Source organism: Hemitrygon akajei, chromosome 19 (assembly GCF_048418815.1).
Source record: "Hemitrygon akajei chromosome 19, sHemAka1.3, whole genome shotgun sequence".
NCBI classification, from domain to species: Eukaryota; Metazoa; Chordata; class Chondrichthyes; order Myliobatiformes; family Dasyatidae; genus Hemitrygon; species Hemitrygon akajei.
This window is the reverse complement of record NC_133142.1, coordinates 77,953,596-77,959,595: the sequence shown is the minus strand read 5'-3', so window position 1 is coordinate 77,959,595 and position 6,000 is coordinate 77,953,596.

Sequence of the window (6,000 nt, the reverse complement as noted above, 5' to 3'; positions counted from 1 at the left end):
AGGGAAAGGGACACAGAGTGAGAGAGGTGGGGGAAATCTTGTGAAATACATTTGACACCTATTGCCAGGCTGGATGAGATAATTGATACTCCTGGACTGAAATTAAGAAAACTCCAGTTTCTCATTTGTCGACGACTTGTTGAGCTCCAATGAATCAATGACCTAACTTGTAATTCCTGTCAACCTGCCAGATTGTTACGCCTGGGGGTGGCGGGAGTGCTGTCACCTTTTTAACTTCCATGGGTGTTCAGCTCTCATTAGATTTATACAGATAAACTGAGAGCATGCTTCTGCCAGCGATTTGCAAATCATTGGCTGGGTCTTTGAAAGAAGGAGGCAACTTCCTCAAATGAAGTGAGCAGGATGGGTTGGGGCTCAGGCGAGTAGGACTGCAAAAGAAAAGATAAAGACTTGCTTTATTTGTCAAATGTACAATGAAATATAGAGTGGAATGAGTCATTTGCATCATCATTTACAATGTTCTGGGGACAGTGTGCAGGTGGCTGGAACTAAATTACTGCAGCCTGACCACAATTCATTAACCCAAACCTGTATATCTTTGGAATGTAAGAGGAAACCTGAGAAAACCCATGACATCACGGGGAGAAATTTGTGTCAAAAAATACTCTGAAAATCATATTAAATCTTCCTCCTCTAAACCATAATTTCCTCAAACACAGGTAGAGGGAGTGAGTGTGTCACTGGTAGAGGGACTGAGTGTGTCACTGGCAGAGGGACTGAGTGGGTCACTGGGAGAGGGACTGACTGTGTTACTGGCAGAGGGACTGAGTGTGTCACTGGGAGAGGGAGTGAGTGTGTCACTAAGAGAGGGAGTGAGTGTGTTACTGGCAGAGGGACTGAGTGTGTCTGGGAGAGGGAGTGAGTGTGTCACTGGAAGAGGGACTGAGTGTGTCACTGGGAGAGGGAGTGAGTGTGTCACTGGGAGAGGGAGTGACTGGGTCACTGGGAGAGGGACTGAGTGTGTTACTGGCAGAGGGACTGAGTGTGTCACTGGGAGAGGGAGTGACTGTGTTACTGGGACAGGGAGTGACTGGGTCACTGGAAGAGGGAGTGACTAGGTCACTGGGAGAGGGACTGAGTGGTTCACTGTGAGAGGGACTGAGTGTGTCACTGTGAGACGGACTGACTGTGTTAATGAGAGAGGGACTGAGTGAGTCTCTGGGAGAGGGAGTGAGTGTGTCACAGGGAGAGGGAGTGAGTGTGTCACTGGGAGAGGGAGTGAGTGTGTCACTGGGAGAGGGACTGACTGGGTCACTGGGAGAGGGACTGAGTGTGTCACTGGGACAGGGAGTGAGTGTGTCACTGGGAGAGGGAGTGACTGTGTTACTGGGACAGGGTTTGACTGGGTCACTGGGAGAGGGACTGAGTGTGTCACTGGGAGAGGGAGTGTGTGTGTCACTGGGAGAGTGACTGAGTGTGTCACAGGGAGAGGGACTGAGTATGTCACTGGGAGAGGGAATGACTGGGTCACTGGGAGAGTGACTGAGTGGGTCACTGGGAGAGGGACTGAGTGTGTCACTGGGAGAGGGAATGACTGGGTCACTGGGAGAGTGACTGAGTGGGTCACTGGGAGAGGGAGTGAGTGTGTCACTGTGAGAGGGACTGAGTGTGTCACTGGGAGAGGGACTGAGTGGGTCACTGGGAGAGGGAGTGACTGGGTCACTGTGAGAGGGACTGAGAGTGTCACTGGGAGAGGGAGTGAGTGTGTCACTGGGAGAGGGACTGACTGTGTCACTGGGAGAGTGACTGACTGGGTCACTGGGAGAGTGACTGAGTGGGTCACTGGGAGAGGGACTGACTGTGTCATTGGGAGAGTGACTGACTGGGTCACTGGGAGAGTGACTGAGTGGGTCACTGGGAATTGGTGTGAGTGGGTCAGTGGGAGAGGGACTGAGTGTGTCACTGAGAGAGGGAGTGAGTGTGTCAATGGGAGAGGGACTGACTGGGTCACTGGGAGAGGGACAGTGTGTCACTGGGACAGGGAGAAAGTGTGTCACTGGGAGAGGGAGTGACTGTGTTACTGGGACAGGGTATGACTGGGACACTGGGAGAGGGAGTGACAAGGTCCCTGGAGAGGGAGTGACTAGGTCATTGGGAGAGGGACTGAGTGGGTCACTGTGAGAGGGACTGAGTGTGTCACTGGGTGACGGACTGACTGTGTTACTGGCAGAGGGACTGACTGTTACTGGGAGAGGGAGTGAGTGTGTCACAGGGTGAGGAAGTGAGTGTGTCACTGGGAGAGGGACTGACTGTGTCACTGGGAGAGGGACTGAGTGTGTCACTGGGAGAGGGACTGAGTGTGTCACTAGGAGAGGGACTGACTATGTTACTGGGAGATGGTCTGAGTGTGTCACAGGGAGAAGGCTGTGGGCCACTGGGAGAGGGACTCAGTGGGTCACTGGGAGAGGGAGTGACTGAGTCACTGGGAGAGGGAGTGACTAGGTCACTGGGAGAGGGTCAGAGTGGGTCACTGGGAGAGGGACTGAGTTGGTCACTGGGAGAGGGACAGACGGGGTCACTGGGAGAGGGACTGAGTGTGTCACTGAGAGAGGGAGTGGGTGTGCCAATGGGACAGGAAGTGAATGTGTCACTGGGAGAGGGACTGAGTGTGTCACTGGGACAGGGAGTGAGTGTGTCACTGGGAGAGGGAGTGACTATGTTACTAGGTCAGGGAGTGACTGGGTCACTGGGAGAGGGAGTGACTGGGTCACTGGGAGACGGAGTGACTAGGTCACTGGGAGAGGGTCTGAGTGGGACACGGAGAGGGAGTGACTGGGTCACTGTGAGAGGGACTGAGTGTGTCACTGAGAGAGTGAGAGAGTGTGTCACTGGGACAGGGAGTGAATGTGTCACTGGGAGAGAGACTGAGTGTGTCACTGGGAGAGGGAGTGAGTGTGTCACTGGGAGAGGGACTGACTGGGTCACTGGTAGAGGGACAGTGTGTCACTGGGACAGGGAGAAAGTGTGTCACTGGGAGAGGGAGTGACTGTGTTACTCGGACAGGGTTTGACTGGGTCACTGGGAGAGGGACTGAGTGTGTCACTGGGAGAGGGAGTGTGTGTGTCACTGGGAGAGTGACTGAATGTGTCACAGGGAGAGGGACTGAATGTGTCACTGGGAGAGGGACTGAGTGTGTCACTGGGAGAGGGAGTGAGTGTGTCACTGGGAGAGGGACTGACTGGGTCACTGGTAGAGGGACAGTGTGTCACTGGGACAGGGAGAAAGTGTGTCACTGGGAGAGGGAGTGACTGTGTTACGGGGACAGGGTCTGACTGGGTCACTGGGAGAGGGACTGAGTGGGTCACTGTGAGACGGACTGACTGTGTTACTGGGAGAGGGAGTGAGTGTGTCACTGGGAGAGGGAGTGACTGGGTCACTGGGAGAGGGAGTGAGTGGGTCACTGGGAGAGGGACTGACTGTGTTACTGGGAGAGGGACTGAGTGTGTCACTGGGAGTGGGACTGACTGTGTCACTGGGAGAGGGACTGACTGGGTCACTGGGAGAGGGAGTGGCTGTGTTACTGGGACAGGGTCTGACTGGGTCACTGGGAGAGGGAGTGAGTGTGTCACTGGGAGAGGGAGTGAGTGTGTCACTGGGAGAGGGAGTGACTGGGTCACTGGGAGAGGGAGTGAGTGGGTCACTGGGAGAGGGACTGACTGTGTTACGGAGAGGGACTGAGTGTGTCACTGGGAGTGGGACTGACTGTGTCACTGGGAGAGGGACTGACTGGGTCACTGGGAGAGGGAGTGGCTGTGTTACTGGGACAGGGTCTGACTGGGTCACTGGGAGAGGGAGTGACTAGGTCACTGGGAGAGGGACTGAGTGGGTCACTGTGAGAGGGAGTGAGTGTGTCACTGGGAGAGTGTCAGAGTGGGTCACTGGGAGAGGGACTGAGTGTGTCACTGGGAGAGGGACTGACTGTGTTACTGGGAGAGGGAGTGAGTGTGTCACTGGGAGAGTGTCAGAGTGGGTCACTGGGAGAGGGACTGAGTGTGTCACTGGGAGAGGGTCTGTGTGTCACTGGGCGAGGGACTGAGTGGGTCACTGGGAGAGGTAGTGACTGGGTCACTGGGAGAAGGAGTGAGTGTGTCACTGGGACAGTCTCTGAGTGTGTCACTGGGTGAGGGTGTGAGTGTGTCACTGGGAGAGGGACTGAGAGGGTCACTGGGACAGGGTGAGTGTGTCACTGGGAGAGGGTATGACTGGGTCGCTGGGAGAGGGACGGAGTGTGTCACTGGGAGAGGGAGTGAGTGTGTCACTGGGAGAGGGACTGACATGGTCACTGGGAGAGGGACAGTGTGTCACTGGGACAGGGAGAAAGTGTGTCACTGGGAGAGGGAGTGACTGGGTCACTGGGAGAGGGACTGAGTGTGTCACTGGGTCAGGGAGTGAGTGTGTCACTGGGAGAGGGAGTGACTGTGTTACGGGGACAGGGTCTCACTGGGTCACTGGGAGAGGGAGTGACTGGGAGTGGTAGAGACTAGGTCACTGGTAGAGGGTCTGTGTGGGTCACTGGGAGAGGGAGTAAGTGTGTCACTGGGAGAGGGACTGAGTGTGTCACTGGGAGAGGGAGTGAGTGTGTCACTGGGAGAGGGACTGACTGTGTTACTGGGAGAGGGACTGAGTGTGTCACTGGGACAGGGAGTGAATGTGTCACTGGGAGAGGGACAGAGTGTGTCACTGGGAGAGGGAGTGAGTGTGTCATTGGGAGAGGGACTGACATTGCTACTGGGAGAGGGACTCAGTGTGTCACTGGGAGAGGGCTGTGGGCCACTGGGAGAGGGACTCAGTAGGTCACTGGGAGACGGACTGACTGGGTCACTGGGAGAGGGAGTGACTAGGTCACTGGGAGAGGGTCAGAGTGGGTCACTGGGAGAGGGACTGAGTTGGTCACTGGGAGAGGGACTGAGTTGGTCACTGGGAGAGGGAGTGAGTGTGTCACTGGGAGAGGGACTGAGTGTGTCACTGGGAGAGGGAGTGACTGGGTCACTGGGAGAGGGAGTGAGTGTATCACTGGGAGAGCGTCTGAGTGTGTCACTGGGAGAGGGAGTGAGTGTGTCACTGGGAGAGGGTCTGAGTGTGTCACTGGGAGAGGGTGTGAGTGTGTCACTGGGCGAGGGACTGAGTAGGTCACTGGGAGAGGGTCTGAGTGTGTCACTGGAAGAAGGAGTGAGTGTGTCACTGGGCGAGGGACTGAGTAGGTCACTGGGAGAGGGTCTGAGTGTGTCACTGGGAGAAGGAGAGAGTGCGTCACTGGGCGAGGGACTGAGTGGGTCACTGGGAGAGGGAGTGACCGGGTCACTGGGAGAAGGAGTGAGTGTGTCACGGGGACAGTCTCTGAGTTTGTCACTGGTTGAGGGAGTGACTGGGTCACTGGGAGATGGAGTGAGTGTATCACTGGGAGAGCATCTGAGTGTGTCACTGGGAGAGGGAGTGAGTGTGTCACTGGGAGAGGGTCTGAGTGTGTCACTGGGAGAGGGTGTGAGTGTGTCACTGGGCAAGGGACTGAGTAGGTCACTGGGAGAGGGTCTGAGTGTGTCACTGGGAGAGGGAGTGAGTGTGTCACTGGGCGAGGGACTGAGTAGGTCACTGGGAGAGGGAGAAAGTGTGTCACTGGGAGAGGGAGTGACTGTGTTACTGGGACAGGGAGTGACTGGGTCACTGGGAGAGGGAGTGACTAGGTCACTGGGCGAGGGAGTGACTAGGTCACTGGGAGAGGGACTGAGTGGTTCACTGTGAGAGGGACTGAGTGCGTCACTGTGAGACGGACTGACTGTGTTACTGGGAGAGGGACTGAGTGAGTCTCTGGGAGAGGGAGTGAGTGTGTCACAGGGAGAGGGACTGAGTGTGTCACTGGGAGAGGGACTGACTGGGTCACTGGGAGAGGGACTGAGTGTGTCACTGGGACAGGGAGTGAGTGTGTCACTGGGAGAGGGAGTGACTGTGTTACTGGGACAGGGTTTGACTGGGTCACTGGGA